This window comes from Rhipicephalus sanguineus, chromosome 4 (genome assembly GCF_013339695.2).
Source record: "Rhipicephalus sanguineus isolate Rsan-2018 chromosome 4, BIME_Rsan_1.4, whole genome shotgun sequence".
Classification (NCBI taxonomy): Eukaryota; Metazoa; Arthropoda; class Arachnida; order Ixodida; family Ixodidae; genus Rhipicephalus; species Rhipicephalus sanguineus.
In genome coordinates, this window is record NC_051179.1 from 39,553,759 (window position 1) to 39,575,799 (window position 22,041).

The 22,041-nt window shown below is 49.8% G+C and overlaps 2 protein-coding genes across 3 annotated transcripts in view; both read right to left on the bottom strand.

The window, feature by feature from the left end:
- The window catches only part of LOC119389789 (cyclin N-terminal domain-containing protein 1-like), a 489,989-nt gene that overhangs the window by 450,983 nt on the left and 16,965 nt on the right, over positions 1–22,041 (bottom strand).
- Positions 1–22,041, bottom strand: part of LOC119389793 (uncharacterized) — a 40,592-nt gene that overhangs the window by 9,618 nt on the left and 8,933 nt on the right. The window contains exon 2 of one of the 2 annotated variants that reach the window (XR_005183166.2): positions 19,469–19,546. The exons of the other annotated variant lie outside the window; for it this stretch is intronic. The gene's annotated coding sequence lies outside the window, so the exon portion shown is untranslated. Of the gene's footprint in view, positions 1–19,468; positions 19,547–22,041 lie in introns of those variants that run through there. 2 annotated transcript variants of the gene reach the window in all.

The following is a 22,041-nucleotide window of genomic DNA, read 5'->3' on the forward strand; positions in this document are numbered from 1 at the left end:
TTGCGTACAACATCTTGCGCGATCAAGGGAATAATGAAAAATACCACATTACCGGCCAACAGACGCGTTTATTGATGGAAATAGGTACAAGCATTGTAGAAGATGGCAAAAAATGAAATGACAAGAGGATTCGGCGCGCAGCACGGGGCTGGTCACTTTGAACGCCACCCGCGGCCACGTACGGCGTCACACGGGTGGCACGCCGGGCACAACCCTCACTGAAACTTGTCGCTCAGAACTACCGAGCGCACGGCACAGCACCACCGGGACAATGAGGAGAGCAGCGCCCAGGATCAAGAAGATTGCACTGCGGTTGACCGGAGATTCGCGGGTACCGATGACTCCGAAGGTACTCAGGAACAACACGAGGGCGCCCACAACGGCGAGGAGCGCCGCGCCGGCAACTATCGAGGATTCGGCTGTTCTTCCCAGGAACACTGTCGACGAAGGTTGTCCTTCCAGGCTTTCAATCCGCGGCTGGATCGGCACGTGGCGCTGAGCGCTGCCGTACCAGGCAGGCTCGGGAACCTCCAAGAGCAGCCGCTGCGATGAACCGGAGGTCGAACCTTGGACATCGGACGAGCCGGACTCTTCGTGTATGGGCGAAAGAGAAGGCTTGTACTTCACCGCGTGCAACTTCTTCCGGCGTATCCTGCGTAGGTAGCGACTAAACGTCGACCTCTGAGCACACGCTGTCGCTGCGTTGGCCAGCCGAGTCGGGGCACGGCGTTTCAGGGACGGCATGTCTAAAGACAAAGAGGTCGCTTTGGATACGCCGGCACGACTCCGCGGCAGGCTAGCAATGGTCACCGGAGATAAACACACCGTCGATGCGACTTGTCCGGATCAACTCTGCATGCACGACTGCGCTCCTTCTCGTGAGTCGAATAGTGGAGTTAGAAAAGACGCTTTTATTTACTAACCGAGAGGGAAGAAGGATGGGAGAGTGAAAGATGAGTGAGCGAAGTTTATCTCTCTCTCCCCTCCTCCGTGTGTGCGTCATAAATGACCAGACCAGCTCTTCCTCCTTGTGCTCGAAGTCTAGAGGTGCGCATGATTAATCCGATGTAGCCACAATACAGCGACCGATAGCTTTTTCTGACGCACCATTCCATTCTACGGCTTTTTGCTATCTCTTGCGGGTAACGTCTCGGTGTGACTCAGCACTGTTAAGAAAGGCGCGAAAGAAAGCGGTAAGGACCGTCAGCCATACAACCTCTTTACCAGAAACTGAAGAAGAGTACGGTGGGGGGGCCAGAGTTGGTAAGACATGGAAAACATAAAACTGCGCCTACATACAGGACACAAGAATAAAGAAGTGGACGGAACCAGCGCAGACCTGCGCTGGTCCCGTCCACTTTCTTCTTCTGTCCTGTATGTAGGCGCAGTTTTATGTTTACCAGAAACTGGTTGGTCACTGAATGCTTCGAAGAAATCATTTCGAGAAAAAAAACTCCGTTTGAGCTTGCCCAGCAACTTTCAGCACAACCCGGTCCCTCCCCCTTCCTTATTAAACACTGTAGCCTACCCCTCATGCCGTATTTTGTACCGACACCTTTGTCGTAGCAAGTGTACAACGGCAGTACGCGCCGAAAGGCACCTGGCACAACAGAGCAAGCTGTACCGAACAAACGCAAGTGCCCCATCACGAAACGCCACAAAAAAACCCAACCACACGACAGGTTTGACGAGTTCGTGACAGGTTCAGTGATGGGTTGATAAGTATCGCAGAACTCTGGGACAAAGCGCCTCCGGGCGCCGCGTGTCCTCCCATCTGACAACGGCATCGCGGTGCGGCTTTAGGACATTCTTCGAGTGTCACACGAATCGGTGAAAACCTTTTTTTTTTCACCCCTTCTAGCGGAGTCACGGGTCCTATCCCGTCTGCTCTCGTTGTTTTTTTCCCTCGTTCTCAGTCAGCGCCACAAATATTTCGTTATGACGAAAGCTGTCACTGACTATAACCTTCCCCCTCCGCCTCGCCCTCAGTTACTGTTGCTCGCGGTGAACGAAATATGCCCTTCTGGTGACTAAACTCAGCAGAAAAGTCGCAGTCAACGTACTGAGTCAAATGCAAACAGTTTCCTGGTAAAATAGCGTACTCGTCAGCTTCATTGCTCGGGCACGCTTTGAAAAGCAGGAGAAAAAATATATATATATGGACAGCTTACAATAATCTGGAAGTAGGCTTTTCTATAAGACCATTTATGAACCTAATACTTTTCTCGCTCTAAGTGCGCCCTTCCGCATTCCAACGAAGCTGCAAGGGCACCACAAAGGATTTTCAAGAAGGTTACAGAGGGAGTGTTACGCTTCACAGTAAGTTCTACAGTGTACATAGACGAAGGCAGACACGAAATTCGGCTATGGGTCCCAGAAATAAGCGTCTTTCATAACCTCAAACCACTACTGCTATCCACTTCTTCACATTTTCACGCCAAGGGGAGGAAACGGAGGGGGCGCCATAATGGCATGTGCGGGGCCGTCTAACGTGCAAGTTTGCTGATATCTCCACCATGGGCAGTTGCCTCAATGGGGAACAAAGGTGCAGCCTTTGTTCGAAAGTATTGCGGTTTTAAAACCAGCTTTCTGTCTGTGTCCGTCTGTCCTTCCTGTCCTGTCTGAGAGAGATGAGGAATATGTAACTGCTAGATTAGTTGGCCTTGTCTCATCGTCCTCGGATTGAGATGCGAGAAAATAAGGACGGACGTTCCACACACGCGGCATGTGCTGGGACAATCATCACTTATTCTTACCGATTCCAAGTCATGCAGGACTCGATGGCAATGAGAGAGCGGACGGCGCAGCTCGTGCTTTTATCAACCGAGCGGCCGAGCATTCAGACAAACATCCTTTCTTACCGCGACACATCCTTGAGCACCAACGGCTTGAGCGACGACAGTACAGTCCACCACACCCTGATCTATCCGGGCGGGACTCTTACGACTGGCGCCGTATACAAACACATACATATCCGAACCTTTATTTGAAACATGCCATTCACCCCACAATGTACAGCGATAGCTGTCCGTGGTGCGGAGGCAGGCCCACTCTCGCCCACATAACGTGGGATTGCCAGAACAGGCCACCCGAAATTAACTCGCCGCAAATAGCCGGGAAAATTTCCGGAAGGGAGCAGAGGGAGACTTTGCTCGCCAGCGAGGATCGGGTGGTGCAACTAGCACTCCTCGACCAGGCGCGGCGGGCCGCTCAAGCCAACGGAGCCCTGGAATAGGGTTCCCACCCACCCGCTCCCTAAACTATTTTTTTTGCTTTTTTTTCCCTCAATAAACGTTTTGATATATATATATATATATATATATATATATATATATATATATATATATATATATATATGTGTGTGTGTGTGTGTGTGTGTGTGTGTGTGTGTGTGTGTATGAAGAGCGTCTGGCGCAATTTAGGAAATGATGAACAATGCCAAATTGTACAGACCGACAAGCGCGTGTTTATTTGTGGATACATTTACAAGCGTTTGTAGAAGATGACAAACAAACAAATGAAGTTACATACGGAGCCGGCATGCAGCACGGGGCTTCACCCTGCGATCACACATTGTCACACGGGCGGGCCACCAGGCTCGAACCTCATTGGAGCTAGTCGCTTCGAAAGGAAGAGTACCTGGCACATCGCCACGGGAACCATAAGGACACTACTGCCCACGAGCATCAACACTGCGCCGCGGTTGACAGGAGTGTTGCTAGGACTGAGGGCTTCGATGGCACCCATGACTAACACAGTGACGCCAGCGACAGCGAGGATCGTCGCGCCGATGAATATCGAACCGTCGACTGTCGTCCTTCCGAAGAACGTGCTCGACCGTCCTTGCGCGTCCTCCATACTGTTGCTGCCCGTCCGCAGTTTAGTAGGCGCGTGGCGACGTCCGCCGGACTGCTCAGGAAACGTCAAGTGGCGCTGCGAAGAACCGGAGGTCGTACCTCTGCCATCGGACGGTGGTCCGGGTCCCTCGTAGATTAACGGAAGACAAGGCGCGTACCTCACCACGTACCTCGACTTCCCGCTTAGGTGGCGGCCGAAATATGTTCTCTGCGAAGACATTTTCGGTGCGCTGAACTTTGGAGCCGGGAGATGGCGTTTCTGAGATGTCGGGAATAAAGTAGTCGGGAACATCGGACTACGAGGAAGGCGAACAGTGGTCACGCGCACACAAACGATACTAGAGTGCGGTCAGTCCTCGTCTATGCTTCCGTATTGAAACACTGCTTTAACGTATCAGTTTTTGGTTAGGAATATTTGCTGATTTCTGCGGTGGTTCTTTAGACAGAAGAACACATGGCGCTGCAAGGAGCTCTGCGCGCCGACGTAGCCAGGAGAGGGGGAGAAGAAACCGGGAGGAAAGGGCAGGTTTTTTTCGTGATGGGTAACCACACTACACAGCGCCGGGTCAAGGCATGTGAGGCGCTGCGCCGTGCTCCCGACCGGGCTGCAGAAATTAGGCGCCTTTTCCTCTTCAAACCACTACCACCACCACCATGTGTTTCTCCTTTCATAGGCACGTGTGGGGACCCGGTGGCATTGCAAACGTGTAAACCCCCGAATTCCCCCGCCTGCGCAGTGGTGCAAACTCAAAGCAATTTCGTGAACGCAGAGTTCTGGGTAGCCTATACTGAACTGTCTATTCTTGACACGCGACTCGGGGCGGATAAGAAACGCGCGAACAAAAGCTAAAGAATGTAAAATGAAGAAGCAACTTCGGCCGTCCAGGCTACTGCGCCTAGGAATTCGGCAAAGAAAAATCACACCGAGGGGAACAAAAAAAAAAAAAGCAACCTCGAGAGCTCCGCCAGCCGCTTGCAATCACGACCCCCCCCCCTCCCTCCTCCCGTAAGGGCTGCAGAAAATAGTGCTTTCTTCCTCTCCTTCAACCACACATTCTACAGTACAGTTTCAAATCCGTTCTGCGGAACGATGGAATACAGCAAGGTGCAGCAAGGTTTATGGCAGGAGAGAAGTGCTACCTCCCCGCTTCTGGTCGCAGCCTCCACTAGGCTGTGTCTAACAAAGAAACGAGTCTCCCGAGAAATTCCACACCCGCCACGATGGTCTAGTGATTACCGTGCTCGACTGCTGACCCGAAGGTCGCGGGATCGAATTCCGGCCGCGGCTGCCGCATTTTCGATGTAGGCGAAAATGTTTCAGGCCCGCGTACTCAGGTTAAGGTGAACGTTTTATGAACCCCAGTTGGTCAAAATTTCCGGAGACCTCCGCTACGGCGTCCCCCATAATCATATCTTGGTTTTGGGATGTTAAACCCCAAAAATTATTATCGCGAAATTCCCCCTCTGCCGTTCACCAAAGAGGCTTTCTCAGAAAGGAAGACCTCTAAGTCGAAAGGTCCAGGACGAAGTTTTCGTCAGATAAGAAGCTTTTCTGAGAGCGCTTATCCTTGACTGATGAGGACAAACGCTTTTAACCTTGAAAAACCTGATTATCATATTTGTCACTTATAAGCACTATCGCCTTGTGGAAACGTTGACTTCGGACAACAGGGCTTGTTGCTGAGCTACTTGGTTCATCACTTGAGGTAAAACTGGCATGGCGCTAAGAAGACGAGGACGCAGCGAAGACACGAACTGACAGACACGTTTGGGAGTTGGCGCTCGTTTCTGTCAGTTCGTGTCTTCGCTTCGTCCTCGTCTTTGCGCCATACCAGTTATTTTTCAAGTTGACTTCTGCCAACGCGGTAGCCAGACTGAGTTTTAGTTATAATATTTGCCTCTACGTTTTTTTTTTTAGCTAAGCGGCAAAGCGTAGCCGGTGTCACCCTAAATTCGCTAAACTAGGCACTAGGCTCAGTGCTTCGGGTAGCTATCACCCGTCCACATGTTTTCATCAACAGCGTACAATATAAGTGCGTGCATCTGGCAGACTGCAAAGGCTACAACAACAAATGGTACGGGCCATATTGTGTGTTTATTGATGAACTCATTTACAAAACACACGTCAACGATGCGTGCAGGGCTGATGGGGTTGTCCGTTTCGCACCGTCGCCATTTGCGACCGCACAGCTTCAAGCTAGAAGAGCCCTCATTCTGCGGAAAGCATTGCACAACACACACCACAGCACAAACACCACCACGGGTGATACAGGGACCGACACCACGAGCAGACTAGGAAGATAGACCATGTATTGTCTGGCACCCATAGCATGGATGACTGACAGGCCGAACGCGACGCAGGTGATGAAGGCGAAGAATGTCGCAACGAGAAACACCGTCAACTTGACTGTCCACACGAAGAGCTTGAAAGGCAAGTTCCAGTGGTCATCGATGCGCACGGTCCCGCGGTCGTTCCCCGGCTGAGTCGGCATGCGGCGAGCTGCACCGCCAGCCCACTTGGAAAACGCACCAGCCGCTTCGATGATCGCCAAGCCTAACCTGAGGATTCCGGTTCCAGTTTCTCGTAGAAGACTGGCAAAAGAGAAGGCGCGCACCGCGCGACGTGACCCTAAATCGGAGCGTGAGCCGCAGCCAGGGTTGGACTTCGGTACGGACATTATCGGCACACTCGCGGAGTCGAGAGATGCGGGCGGTGCACACTGTGTTGACTTGGCGTTGACTTGGAAGAGTGCGGTTGGAGGTTCGAAAAGAAGGCTCAGCCTCGGGGGGAAAGGGAGAGTAACAGATGGAAGAGGGACAGGAAGGGAACGCGACTCCTCAGTTCGGCGAAGGACGACGACACCTTTCAGGTGCTCACTTCGAGTCCCGCCTAAGGGGCTTTAGTCCCGCCTGCTTCTGCGATGCACGTGTTCTGTGTGTGCTTTTCATAGCCGTATTTTCTTTTTCTTTTTTTGCGCTGTTGATCTTTTGTTAAAGTACTTTCATCCGTCGCCTAGCTGCCCGTGGTGCGAGCACGGACGGGCCGATATGGCCCATGTACTTTGGGAATGCGAAAGAAATGCAGATAGACTACGAGGAAGGACGAGGACAACTGAAGGACCCTCTGAAGCGGGGCGCCTTGCTGAGCGATGGTGAACCGCCCTTCTCAACGAGGCCCCCGAAGACCAGGAGTGGGCCGTCCAGCGGGCCAGGGCCGTCGCAGAGGGCCTCGAAAGATGTTCCTCGAATGGTGGATCCCTGGCAGCCTAGCCCCGGGCACAATAACAACCCTAGGGCAAATAAAGTTTATTCAACTCAACTCATTACTTTTCAAAAGAATTTGTAATGTAATGTCATTACTTTTGGCCAGCTGTAATTCGTAATGTAATATAATTGCATTTTTAAAAATATAGAATAGTTATAAATGTAATTTAATTACTTTTAAGAAGTAATTTCGCCCTCTCTGCATGCGACAATAGGGAGTTTTAGTGCCGGGGACCCCAAGCCGCCTGCGTACGCATGCTCTTGCGTTCCTTTGTACTCCCAGCCGCATCCACGGAGAATACAAAAGAACGCAAGAGCGTGCGTACGCAGGTGGCTTGGGGTCCCCGGCACTAAAACTCTCTAATAGCTGAAAGCTAAACAGTAACGCTCGTTCTTGGTTCAATCCCCGATTAATGAAGAAAAAATTTCTTAACTCTCATTGGAATTTCACATCTGCCTTTTAAGAGCAATGCATTTCGGTGGATGCAATATGCTTGAGGCCCGTGTACTTAAATTTAGGCGCACGTTAATGAACCACGGGTAGTCGAAATTTCCGGAGACCTCCACTACGGCGTCTTTCATAATATCGTGGTTTCGGGACGTAAAACCCCAGTAATTCTTAATGAAAAACCAGCAGATAATGATGCCAAGGAAGGTATAGGGGACGTTAATTGTACTTTTTTAGGTGTAGTGTAGTAATTAAGATAGAGATGTGAAGAAAGTAAAGTGGACGAAAAAGACAACTTGCCGCCGGCAGGGACCGAACCTGCAACCTTCGGATTACGCGCTCGGTGCTCTTACCAACCGAGCTACGGCGGCGGTCGTCACCCCCCATCTATGTTATATGCTATTTATAAGTTCCATTTTTTCATTCACCGAATAATAATCATATTTTAAGAGCAGTATCGCCTTGCGGGAAAGTTGACTCATACCAAAACGGTAGCAAGATTGGGCTTTCATAATTAATATTTCTTTCTATTTTCTTCGTATCGTTTGCTAAGAGGCAGGGAGTAACCGGTGCCACCCTGAAGATTCAAAACTTTTTTTTTGCACCAAGCTCGGCGATCCGTGCAACTATCATTCGTCCGAGCGTTTTTCATCGACAGTGCAGAATGTGGATGCATGCATCTAGCATGCTGCCAAGACTACGACAAACGGTGCGGTTCGAAAAGCTTGTTTATTGACGTACACATTTACAAAATAAATGTCTACGACGACAGTTCGAGCAGTCGGCGCGCGAGCGTGCCGGGCGTGTGATGGGCTCTGTCCGTTTCTCACCGTCGGCGTCTTGCACCGCATGGCATCAAGCCGGTTGGACTCCTGCTTCGCGGAAAGCGTTGCGAACCGCCCTCCACCGCACAAGCGCTACAACAGGGGCTGCAGCGACCGACAACACGGACAGACTAGGAGCCCATATAGCGTTGATGATGCATAGGCCGACCACGATGCAGCCGAAGAGGGCGAAAGGTCTCGCTACGAGAAACATTGTCAAACTGACTGTCCATTTGAAGAGCTTCAACGGCGAGTTCCAGTGACCATCGATGCGGTCGTTCCCCGGCTGAGTCGGCATGCGGCGAGCTGCACCGCTAGCCCATTTGGCAAACGCACTAGCCGCTTCGACGATCGCGAAGCCCAACGTGATGATTCCGGTTCCAGTTTTTCGTAGGACATTGGCGAAAGAGAAGGCACGTACCGCGCGTGAGCCGAAGCCAGGGTTGGACTTCGCTTCGGACATTATCGGCGCACTCGCGGAGTCGACAGATGCGGGCGGTGCACACTGTGTTGACTCGAAAGAGTGTGGCTGGAGGTTCGGAAAGGCGGCTCAGCGTCCTGGGGAAATGGGAGCGAAAGATAGGAGAGGGACGGAAAGGGAACGCGACTCCTCAGTTCGGCGATAAACACTCTCTCCTTCGGACGACGACACGTCTCAATCCCTCACATCGAGTACCACCTGCTTCTGCGATACAACGATCTCTAAGATTTCAATAAAAGTTGCAGGTAACGCGTTACATGTATCGGTTACTTGTAATCAATTACATTTTCTTGTAATTTTGTAATGTAATCGATTAGTTTCTCGAAACTAATGTTCTAGGTAATTAAATTACATTTGCTTGCAATTGGTTACCGGTAATTAATTACTTTTTATTTTCCTAAATCTACTTGTGGCCAGTCTTCTACAGCAGTTCTCGTCGCGAAAAATATGCGACCGCTCTGTAGGGACCCCCATTCTGTCAGACGGGGGGTCCCTACAGAGACTTTTTTCCCCACTTTTCCTTGGCCTTACCTGCAACACCTTACCCAACAGCGAAGCAACGGCCAAGCGCGATGCTTCATAGAGGACACGGACAAATAAAGCATCGAAGCACTGCGCAACTACGAGCTGATACGCAAGGTGTTCCTACGCCCTTCCCTCCAGCGCATGCATTGAGATAGAGTTCAGCGTAGAAGCTGACCTTTTAACAAATAAACGTGGAAGAGCCAGCAACGACACCTTGAAAAACAACCCCTGTTGAAAGTTAACGTATAACACTATATCACAAAAGCCACAGTAAGCCTCCCAGCCTTCACGCAAGCCTCCAGCCTTCTCTCTACCATGCAAGCCACAGGAGATCGCTGTAGTTTGAGTAAAGTTGTGTTATTACTTTACGGCAATAACATTTTGAAGAAAAGTAACGCAAAAGTAATCGATCACATTTCGGTAATTCCTTAGTTACTTTCCTGGAGCTGTAATTGACCACTGTAATCAATTAAATTTTAAAGAAGTAACTGTAATTGTAATCGGTTACCTATTTTCTGTAACGTGTGCAAGTCTGATTTCAATGTATGTGTGCTGTAATAAAGTGTACACGAATTACTGCATGAATGATTAACTTTTGTTGAAGTACTTTCATGACTTTTCGAAAGAAATTATAATGTAACTGAATTACATTTATGAAAATCTAGAAAAGTAATTAGTAATGTAGTTTAATTATCCATTTTAATTAACCCTCCATTTGGCACCCATCGCAATCATATACCTTACGGATGAAATAGAAGCAGTACAACATTATATAGGTGAACTTGTGCCCAGATAGCTAGTTGCAAAATCAAGGAGTCCGCTATAGCGTTCCACACATAAAGGTGTCCGTTCGACGAACGCACTTCTCAAGGCTCGCAGGTCAACCACCCTGTCTCGTGTCCGTGCGCGAGAGGCATGTGCCGCGCGGCCACAGGAAGCGCGAGCAGGCGCGAGATTGCGGACGCTAACCCAGCGGCCCGCTGGCTTCTTGGTAGAGAATACTTATTACTGTCGGGAGTCTCTGCGGCAATATCATGCATCATACATTATTATAACTGATTTGAAACGCACCCTGTCACTAACAACGCTCGAGTCACGTCGCATAATTGCCCGTCTTTGCCTGTTTCGTTGCTTCTTTTATCAGACGCATACAAGGCGCACGCTTCTTATTCCAGCCGTACGATCATCTTCGAGATTAGCTCACACACATGTCCCTTTGCACGCATAAGCGGTCGCACAGCAGCGATGAATAACTGCTTCTTCCCACAGACAATAACCTTGTGGAACACGCTTCCTAACGCCATTGCTTCCTGCTCAGATCCAGAGGGATTTTGCGAAGGACTAATCCGCCATTTGCTCTAACAATAGACAGCTATAGTTTAGCGGGCTTAGCGGAATAGCGGAATAGGAGAGGGAGAGGCAGCCTTCAGAGATTAGTGTAATGACACAGGTGGTGAATGGATGGATGGATGCTATGAGCGTCCCCTCTATAACGGGGCGGGGACAAGTGTGCCACCAGGCTCGAAAAAAAAAAAAAAAAACTTGCTACTACAGGAAAACAAACGTAAATTCTCAGCCCAGTTCTCTGCCCTTTACGGCAGAATGTCCTTATTTGTTCCAATATTTATTTTTGCCCTTTCTAATTTTTTGCCACCAATACTCTAACCGTCTCTTACTTATTTCAATCGCGGGTGTGTTCAGCTTTCCATTGTTGTCCCTAAACTAAAACCCAAGGCCTTATGTAGGTTCGTGCCCAAACGTACACCTGGGCGGATATCTCCACATTCAATCAGAACATGCTCCGCCGTTTCCTTATCTTCCCCGCAGCATGTGCATTGTTCTTATTTACTGAATTTCGCTTTATAACTACGCGTTCTAAGGCAACCCGATCTCGCTTCAAACAGTAGAGCGTAGGGATGGTAAAATCGATGAACGATTAATCGATTAATCGATTAAGGTCCACAATTAATCGATTAATCGTCATCGATTTCAGCCGCTCGATTAATCGAATTAATCTATTAAAACTATTCGATTAATCGATTACGGCACCCCCCAATCCCGCCCCCCAACCTCGCCCCTTGGCCGGACCGCATGACTGCGAGGCGCGCTATCCTGAGATACAGATGCCGTGCACATCGCCTCTCTCTCACTGCTTTCTTTCACTACAGCGCATATTTCTGCGCTAGCAGAACAAGCCCGGAGCTGAGAAAGATATGAACTCGCCCTGATCTCCATCGCGTACGGCGTCCAACTCCAAGCACTCCCCAATGCTTGAAGCCCGGGAAGGAGGCGGCTCCGGCGGCTACACCCCATCGAGGCAGAAATGAACGTGCCCGCTTCTCTCCGGCTCACAGTCTACTGCTACTACCACTGCTACTGCCTTCACCTCCTCTCCTTAAGCTGGTTGCCGTCGATCGCGCACCACGCGCACTTCTACGCAATTGCGTTGCACCAGTTGCCCTGGAGGACGATCCGATGAACCAACTGCCTTCTCAGTTCAAAACATAGTATAGTAACCCTGTCGATCGCCGCACCAATCCGAACCCACTTGAGACTTGGCACAGCATGCGAACTGGCCTAGATCATGTGTTTGACGTTGCGATTGAGTATTTGCCAATTCCTGCAACGTCAGTAGCATTCGAGCGCCTTTTTTTCGCATGCTGGATGTCTGGCGACCCAAAGGAGGTGTATAGGTTGTCGCCCGAGCATCTCGGGCAACTGACATTTCTTCGCTCAGTAGAAAAATGCATGTGGTTCGGAGCAGCAACAGCATGTAACAAAACAAAAGGGGATTGTTGAGAAAGTTAGCAGCACGGCGATTCGCCAACTTTCAACACAGAAGTTTATTCTTTTTTGTAAATTTCATACGTGCCAGCGCATCGTCTTGTTGCTTATTTTGTACGTGTTCGTTTTTTGACGCGCTGTTTCATCGTGTTGCCGCATAAACGCATCTCTCCTTACATTTGACAAACGAGTAGTTTTCGTCGCTTGTAGTGTCAGTCGCAACTTTCTTTGTATTTTATTCAACCCTCAGATTTTACTCGTTTTTTGTGTAAGTGCGGCATTGTAATATGCGCTGCTTATTTCCTGACTAGTTCTTAGTGACGTTCTGTTATACAGCTTTCGTAAATAAAATATTGTTTACCAATGAAAGAGCGAGAGAGAAAATATATTACAAGGCAGAGATGGTGGCCTGAGCTAGCACGCTCTGCACCGGGGAAAACGCAACGGGGGAAAAAGAGTGATGAAGTACACTCTAAGCCGAAACTGGGCAAAATTGGACTAACGGCAGTCGTTAAACCAAAGGATCAACTGTTCGTCCAGCAGGGTCTAAATGCGAGACAGTGCGTGTCGTGCGCAAACGCCCGGCAAGAAGGGGACCAACGGGGGGTGTAACTGCGCGCCGATCGCCCGCTGCCGCGCTGCACTTCTCGGCCCTGTCGGCTAGCACGATTACGAGTTACATGGCTTACACGCCAGAGTGAAAGCGAAGCACTATTACAACGAATAGAAGCAGTTATGAGAGTCAAGTTCAACTCGCGCCGGCGCACACAGCGAGCGAGCGCGCTCACCCACGTTTCTTCCCTGTCGAGCTGCCGGACCCAAACAAGTGCAAGCCTTCGAGTCCGGAGACCGCCGATCTCTCGCTTCAATGTGCCGGATTAGGAAGAACTGCGAAGAACACTGCCAGCGCTAACAAAAGTAAGCTATTCGTAAGCGGTTGTGTTCCCGCAGAGTCACCGGCTACAACTACGAAGCAGTATACGAAGTAGGCTTCGCTACGTCGTCGGCACCAAGCCGACCGGCGGCCGGTGCGAGTTCGTTGCCGGTGCAGGTGAAAGAAACGTTGCGTAGAATTTGTTTCACAGAGAATAATGTCGTCTGGAATAAAGTACAGTTCAATCTGTGTCTTTCTCTTGATGCGACAACTGTTGTCAAACATCTAGCGTGAAGGCGAGCGCCGATACGAATCAACGTGCGGCCGGCGGTGTACAGCGAGCGACTTACAAGCACGGTGAAAGAACCGTGCCTGCGCGCCGTCTCGTCGTTGTAGGTATACATATATCTACATCACTCCGTAAGACGTCGCGGACAGCGGACATCTATTTTTCATTTGTATGTAAAAGAACGACGACGAAAACTGCACAGGAGACGCATGTTGTGATCGCCAGCGGTCGTTCAACTCAGCCGTGCTCCTCGTAAAGGCCTAACGACGTTGTCGGCAAGAAGCCGGCATCGGCGGGGCGCCTCACTGCTTCGCCGGAGTTCCTGCATAAGTGCCGCTTCTATGTTTGTGTGTGCATAAGTGAATGTTACGGACTTGTGCACCAGCATTACTAAGGCTGGTTCGGCCGGCACGATAGAGTACCAGCTGATAATTCGAATTCGCTGACTGAAAGGAGGGTTAAAAATCCGGCGGGTTCATATTAAAAAGATCGGTGTGTTGCGGTTCTAACATTGAGCCCACGTAAGTTTACACGTACGCTGCGAATGTTTATTGTTTTTATTATGCCGAACAGAAGTCTGCCACCGGCACAACATGGGAGGTCAAGATACTGTGCCTATATATAGCCGATGGTTGGTTTTCGGCTGTGTAGCGCGGGCGGTAGATGCATGGTAGGTGCGTGTGGTGTTTAGATTGCAATGGTTGTGTGTTGTTGTGTGTTTGTATACACGTGCCGCAAACACTGCATCATTCAATGCTGATTCAGTTGGAAATAACAAGAATCACGCCAACATAGCGAAGAACCGCCATCTTTTTTTTTTTTTTCTCGGTTAGTCCCGATGGTTCAACTGTTAGACCCTCGGGAGCATTCTACGAGGACCAACATTTAAACCCACTGGAGTAAGTGCTAGAGAGTAAAAGTTGAACCCCTGTAGTTACTCCCGCAGTTGGTCCAAAATTGGTTCAAAATCTGTGGCAGCCCATTTAGACCCCTGAAGGACCAATGCCATACCCCATTTTAGTCCTTTTCGGCTTAGAGTGTACGGTGATGGGGAGAGGATTAGGTAATCCGTATATACATAATAAGACACCTTTGCTGGCGTAAAGAAGACAAGGACGCTAGTAACCATCTTTTGTTATGCTGTATACCAACTAGCCCAACTGTCCGTCTTATAGGGTATATACCATTTTTATAATTGTTCAGTTAGCTTTCCTGCGATGCAGTTAGCCCAATTAATGGCAGCTAGTGACTTCTTCCAACAGAGTGTTCAAGCGCGGTTTGCTTGCGCTGGGAAGCGAAAAATGTAGACTCGGCTCTCTTGACACGAACACGCATAATAGGCAAACGCCAACACGTGCAACTACGACCTCGTCTCCACTTGAAGCACGAAAGTTGCTGCCATTAGTTGAGAGAAAATGAGAGAAAATGTAGCGCAGGAATGCGCACTCGCGAATTGTGAAATGGGCCTTATAGACCCTTTATGTAATCCGCAACTTTACGCGTCGGTTTACCGAACGTCTTGCATCCAGTGCATTACTATTGAAGAAGTGACCTTGTAGCACTTAGTAATACTGCATGGCCGCGTATTTATGGAAAAATACAGCTCTCAGCTAGAGGCTCCCGTCTTGTGCTGTGGCAAGAAAGAAGGACAGTTGCGAAATTTATGTTGTAATATCTGATACACTAGATAGCGCTCACAGTTCAGGCTGTACGCACGATTGAAAAGGTACGAGTGGCGCCGTGTTAAGGCAACGATCAGATGAAACCTGTGGAGTATACTGGCACAGCTGCTGTTTATTCTAGCCGGGAGGCAGAAACTCATGTCACTCTATTTCCCGCAGTTGCCTGTACCGATGGTCTGTTTGAGGCCACTATGTTTCTGTGTAATCTCTGCATGGGTGACCTCAAGGAAAAGATCGCGTCACTCCGCAATTATAGTATTATGTAGGGCTTTCCACAATATCTAACCGACAAATCGAGAAAAGACGCCGTGCCTACGAAAGCGAGCATCTTATTTAATTCCTGTTCCTTCTCCTCTCTCTTTTACCTTTCTCGGGATTTCCTCACCCTCCGCCCCACTGCATGTTTCATTCCAACCAGTGTGGTCCCCGAACGCGCCTTCGGGATCGATGAGCTCGAGTAGGCAGGCTTCGAGAAAATACGACTTGCTGCCAAATAGTCCAGGGATGATGGCCACAGATGCTTGAATCAGCGACATCAACCAACGACGACGGGCCCCTTGTGTCCAGTGTGCGAAAGTGGGAATTTTCGCACACTGGACACAAGGGGCCCGTCGTCGACACTTTCGAAAGTGGGAATTTTCGATCGTTAGCGCGTCTAATAAAAAGATTTGGGTCCATATCAAAGACGAACGATGCCTCTCAAACAAAGAGATATCGGTTTTAAAGCACCCATAAAAAATGTCGATTAATCGAATAATCAATTAAAACATTCCACCGAAAGCAATTAATCGATTAAAGGCTAAATCGATTAACGATTAACCGATTAAAAATTTTAATCGACCATCCCTAGTAGAGCGCTTCCCCTTGAATTATCGTAAAATTCCTCCCTCCTTATTTCATTTTTGCCCTTTCGGTAGTTACTCAGAGCCGGTTTTTTCTCCATAGCTGCCGTCCAGTAAATCCTCTCCGCCTCTCTGACCTTTCGCTCTTTGTTGACATATTGCTTATACTACCAGCCGTATATTTTTCTCCACTGTGTGGAGAAAAAGAACCTGCTATCTTTTCTATTTACTTCTCCAGAGTCACCCGAGTGCCGAAGTAATCCGACCTGGTGCGATGAAGTGCAGTGGGGGGGAGGGGGGGTGAGGTTAGAAGAGGCCATCTTCTGGATATGAATTTCAGGAATTTCGGTGGGAAAGCCGTCGAGCACCTCCTGCATGTTCAGGTGCGCCAAGTGAAGGCTATTTCGTACGCAGAGTTCTGGGTAACTATTTCTGACGTGCGACTCAGTGCTGATATGGAAAGCACGACCAAAGACCATAGAATAGAAAGTAAGAAAGGCAACTGAAGCCACCTAGGCTCTAGAACTTTGGAAACATCTGGGTTTCTCCAAGAACTCTTTCTTTTTTTTTTTTCAATACTGAAAGCTACCCCACAAAAAGCTTTCCATGCCCTCGAACAGGCAGAAAAAGTGTTCCACACTTGCCGCCATGGCTGCGACCGGTGCTGACTAACACTCCTAGGTTTAATGTACATATATACCTCATAAAGTGTCCGATGCTATAAAAGGTCATGTTAGGAATGAGGTTGCGTGGCCCATCGCTACCGCCACCGTTATGTTCCGATGTCGTCCCTCAGGCTCGCCGCTGGGAATACGCGTCGTTGCATCCCACCTCTGGAACCGCTGTTGGGACTTGGGTTGCGTGGCCGGTGCGAACACGGGTGTGCATCGTGCTCGGAGTAGTCAGTAAGGGCAAGGTGAAGAAGGAAAATATTTTATGTACAGACTATTTACATATTTTCGTTCTCAGTCAACATGACTGCCAGCCCGACCACGTCGGTGGTTCGACTCCCTAACCACGGACCGGCACGGCCTTAAATCGGGTAGCCGTCCATTGTCCTCTTAGCCCGCCGCCGGTTGCAGGTGATGGCTTTCCGCCAGTTGCAGTTGATGGCTTTCCGTCAGTTGCAGTTCATGGCTTTCCGTCAGTTGCAGTTCATGGCTTTCCGTCAGTTGCAGTTGTTGGAAGCGCCATTGTCTGTCCCTTCCATCGCCCTCAGGAATGCTGCTCTTAGGGACTATACACGCGCTATCCGCACACCCGCTCCGCACGTGGCGGGACACCTGCCGCCCGCAAACGGAGGAGGAAAAACCGGTACCCCGTGTGCGACGATTGGCCTCGTTCCGGTTTTTCTTCCTCCGTTTGCGGGCGGCAGGTGTCCCGTCAGGCGCTGAGCGGGTGTGCGGATAGCGCGTGTATAGTCCCTTAGGCAGCGTGAAAGCATGACGACTGGTGTCAGCTGTCGGGGCCGGCTGGGCGAAGACGCCGTTTTCCAGGGTCCCTCTTTGTTGGAAAGTCGGCGACATTGTGGCCTTTGTGCTGAGGCACAACAGTCACCATTCCGGTTTCCCCACCGCTGTGTCTGACGTCGCATCGCATGGAAAATCGTACCGTCTGTCTCGCCCTTTCGAAGGTCGCAGGTTCGGTCCCTGCCGGCGGCAAGTTATCTTTTTGTCCACTTTACTTTCTTCACAATTTATATTCTAATTACTAGAAATAACACCCCCTATACTCTCCTTCGCAATATTGTCTGTTAGTTGTCATTAATACCATGCCCTAAGGGCGTTCATGCCTCAACATTCCAGCGAAGGTGCGCCAGCATCACAAAGGCTTTTAAACAATTACTTTGGAGAGTTGATTCCTACTCGTAGTGAAGTTGCAGCGCGCAATAAAGTGAAGTTGACAAACCTCCACCTCACTGTGTTTTGTGCGCGCTGCAATTTCACCGTGAATGTTTTTCCGCAACTAGAAAGCTCTCCGGACATGGTCTTCGTCAACTAAGAAGCTTTTCTAAGAAATCGATCAAATTTCCTTGCATATTATGTGCTACAAATGGGTGGATGCCAATCTGATCCTTTTCGTACATCTTCTACAATGCAGCCTATCACATTTAAACTTTGTGTGTGCTCATTAATATCGCTATATTTCTTCGTTTTGCACCAATGAACATCAAACGCGAGGCACGAGTTGACAACAATACAACGTGCCTAGTTCACGCGGCCGCACGAGGCCTAAAATCAGCCGTGGCTTATGGGAGCTCATAGAGAAGGGAAAGAAATATAGGACAAGTGAGACGTCCTACGAACCTCTATACAACGCATCACCAGCAATGTGAAAATGTTGCACGAAAAAAAAAAAAAAGAAACCATCAACATGTGGGAGGCGCGCCGCGCATCTGAAGCAATACTTCTTTGCAGACTAGTTGGTTTGTACTTGTAAACTCGACTTGCTGCGCAACCAGCAGGAAAGAAGGGGGGAGACAGGAAATAGGAATTAGCATCTGAAACAATCGAATTGCCATGTGAGGCATTCTTAAAGGTGTTCTATTTCGCCCGAGGAAGCGAGGTGTCGAAACTGCGTCATGTGAGGCCGTTTTAAACGTGTGTCACACGTGGGATCATTTACTGAAAGCTTCAGCAGTAAATTTGAGGCGTGGGGTGTTCTTGTTTGTAAAATTCTGCCATAGAGAAAATGCACCTGTAGCGTAGTGGTTAGGGCGTCGGGATTCTTCGTAATCAAGCGAACACTACAGCTAGTGAATGCAGTCCCACGATTGCATCCGTGTCGTTAATGTGCTGCACCATAATGCAATGCAACTTTACTTCCTGCTTTGCAACTTCTTAGCGGTATGGCAATTTATTGACGTAGCCAGGGGTTGCGTGGTTCATCCGTCCACATTAAACTGTAGAATGAACGTTAAAGAATCCCAGGTAGTCGAAATTTCCGGTTCCCTCCCCTACCGCGTCTCATAATCATATCGTGGTTTTGGGACGTAAAGACCCAAATTAACAGCGTGAAATATAGATTCAGGCGAGTCTTGCAAAACTGGTGTGGATCAAACAAGATCGTTTATTGACGCACGCATTTACAAAAAAAAAAAATACATGTCTACGATGACAATCGTACGGAGACGTAGTGAGAGAGTAAGGTCTAGGGCTGTCCATTTCACAACGTCTTCAGGCTGGATGGCAACTTCCTCGGATGGTAATACTATACAGCACAATACACAACACAAACATCGCCATGATGCCTGCGACGGCCATCAGCACCAACGACAGACGTAGACTAAAGTCGCCGAGACCGTTGAGGGAAACCACTGTTCTGATGATGAGCCCGCACAAGAAGAAGTAGCCGATCAGGACGAGAAAAATCGCGACGAGACACGCAGTCACCTGGGCGCTCCACTTGACAAGCATGTACGGTAGACCCCGCCCGTCATCGATGCTGATGGACACGTTGTCGTAGCCCGGCTGCGTCGGTGCGTGACGTGCCGAATCGCCAGTCCTCTTGGAAGACGGTCGGGCTGCTGCGATGAGCGCGATGCCCAACGCCAGGATTCTGGCTCCAGTGTGTCGCAGTACGCTTGCGAAAGACAAGCCGCGACGCAAGCCTGATCCCCCGCGCAAGTGGCGGCCGAACTTGGAACTCGGATCGGACATTCTATCGTCGCATTCACCTGCGGGAGCCAAGAGACAGCGGCGTTACAGACGGTGGCGTCTTGAAGACAGTGGTTACTGGTTAGGAAAGACGGCGCAGCGTCGTTGGGAGGAGGAGAGTCAAAGATAGAAGAGAAAGGGAAAGGGAGAGGCGGCCTTTCGAGGTGAGCCAACACCCTCTGTGAGCACGGTGGAAAGTGGTAGAGCGAAGGCGTCCAATGAGGGACGTGCTGTGTTCGACTGGCGCTAATCCGTGCAAGTTCCCAGAAAATGGGACCATTTTTCTCTCCTTTACAAGGGGTGCTGTTAGGCGATCGACTCCCCCCTCCCCCTACCCCTCAAAGCTAATACGAACCCTTCCCCGCTCCTGCATTAGTTACGGTGTGCGTAGCGCTTTCTCGCACCCCCTCCCCCCTTGCCCTTCGTGGATCGCGGCTTCGTTTCGCTTCAGAGATGGATATGCTGCTATTGGAATGAACAATGAGTAAATGTCCAATATCGATAATGACACCCACCAATTCTGCTCGGAGTGCCTCCCTGAATAATACAAGTTCCGTTTCCATGCACACATAAATGCATCCTTGCCCTCCTTACATATATGAACCAGAAGTTAGCGCTGCAACATTGACAGATCAGACGTGCTAAAGAGCCTACGCTAGGCTCCGTAGTGAACCCCATATGGACGTAACGCGCATATGGGCGTACTTCAAAGAACCCCACGTGGTCAAAGTTAATCGGAAGTGCTCCGTTATGACGTGCCTCGTCAGACTGTGGCTCTTTCACGTAGTACCGCAGCATTAAGTACTGCCTTTGCGATCTCGTTACCAGTTAGCTGCTCTGAAAAAAAAAAAAAGAACCTCCGGCCATGCGCGCGATGGTGTGGCCGATCGCGTGGCCGATCGCGAAATGGAGGGGCGATATCAAGTGGTACAGGTCAACATGAATGTTTATTGGGGTAATACACTTGCAAGAATTTCATGAAAATGAAAAAAAAAAATTAATAATAAAAGAAATGGCGCGTACAGGGTCCTCTGTAGAGTCAGATGGGTACAATACACGAAGGCGCCGACTTGTTTTACGTCCACACGGTTTTCAATTCGGACGGGCTTCGGTTATGATCCTGACTGCAGCTGATCGGGTAGGACCGCGTACCACATTGCACATCACCACCGATATCATGAACAGCATAGCACCCGCGAGCAAGAACATCCCACCGCGGTCGGCGTTGCCGGGACTGATTGCCTCGACGGCCCCGAGGCACACGACGAGAAGGCCGAGGACTGCGAAGAACGCCGCGCTGATGGAAGCCCAGGCGTCGAGCGACCTCCCGAGGATCTTAGAGCTGGACGAATCCGGCGCTTCCTCCACGCAGATGCGCACGCTCTCGTTCCGCGGCTCGATGAATGTGTCCTGACGTACGCTAGCGCGCCCGGACCTCTTTGGAGCGGTCACGGGCCGCTGCGACGACCGGGAGGCTGAACCTTCGGTCGACGATCTGGCCTCCTCGTCGATGGACAACAGAGAAGGCGTGTACCTCACCACGTGGTTCATTTTGCGTGCGGAGCGATTAGGCTTCGCTTGCGGTTCGGACGTTTCCGCTTCTTCGACGGGTGACGTCAAATGCTGGACTCCTTGATACGGCGTTTCCAAGTCGTAAGGTCCTTTCGGAGACGACGGCATAACTTCACGTGGGGGCGATGGTCACCGGAGATGAGAAACACCCGGACGGTATACAGTACTGCGACGATACGGTTGAACACGACTGACTTTCCGAGCGGCTGGTCCGATTTTATATACGGTGAGTGCCCCCACCCTATTGGCAACGCTTCTTTGTCTCGCTTTCTCTCTCTCTTTGAAAAAAGCTGATCAGTTTGGTGACTAGTACGAGATTACCACAATAGAGCAGTCAACCTTGGGACGTTTCTCTTCGGGGTAAACTTGAGCGTGACTCAGCAGGGTCCACGAGGAGAGGAACAAAAGGCTTAAAAGAGGAAGCCGGGAAGATGACTCATCCAAACAGGCTCGAAAATATTCTGAAGAGCCATTTAGGTACAGAGGCTATTAGTAAACTGGGAATACGACTCCTGTTATCGCATTCCAGATGTCTGAATTAGTCAGGATGGGCACGCCGGACCACAGTGCTGAATAACATTGATAGCAAAAAGACGTAGAGTGCATGCGCTTACATTGTACACACCCCTATAATTGGTACCAACATATACTGATGCCACTTCCCTCCAGAAAAGCGTCGGCAGAGGAGAAAGAAAAACATGACCGTACGGAATGACTCACTTGCGGATTTCCCCCCCCCGCCCTTTGTCCAGAAATAATCGGTTCCTTTTTACGATCAGGCGGTGTCGCTATCACGTAGTCGCAAGAGATCTTTCTCCACAGCAGTAGACCTAACGTTGTCAGTGATGCCCAGTGTGTCGGCAGTCGCTTGCCTGCTGTTCAAAACAATTGGTTCCGAGGCTTTCGCTCTGGCCTCTCTGCATGTTTGGTTTCTTTGTCCGAA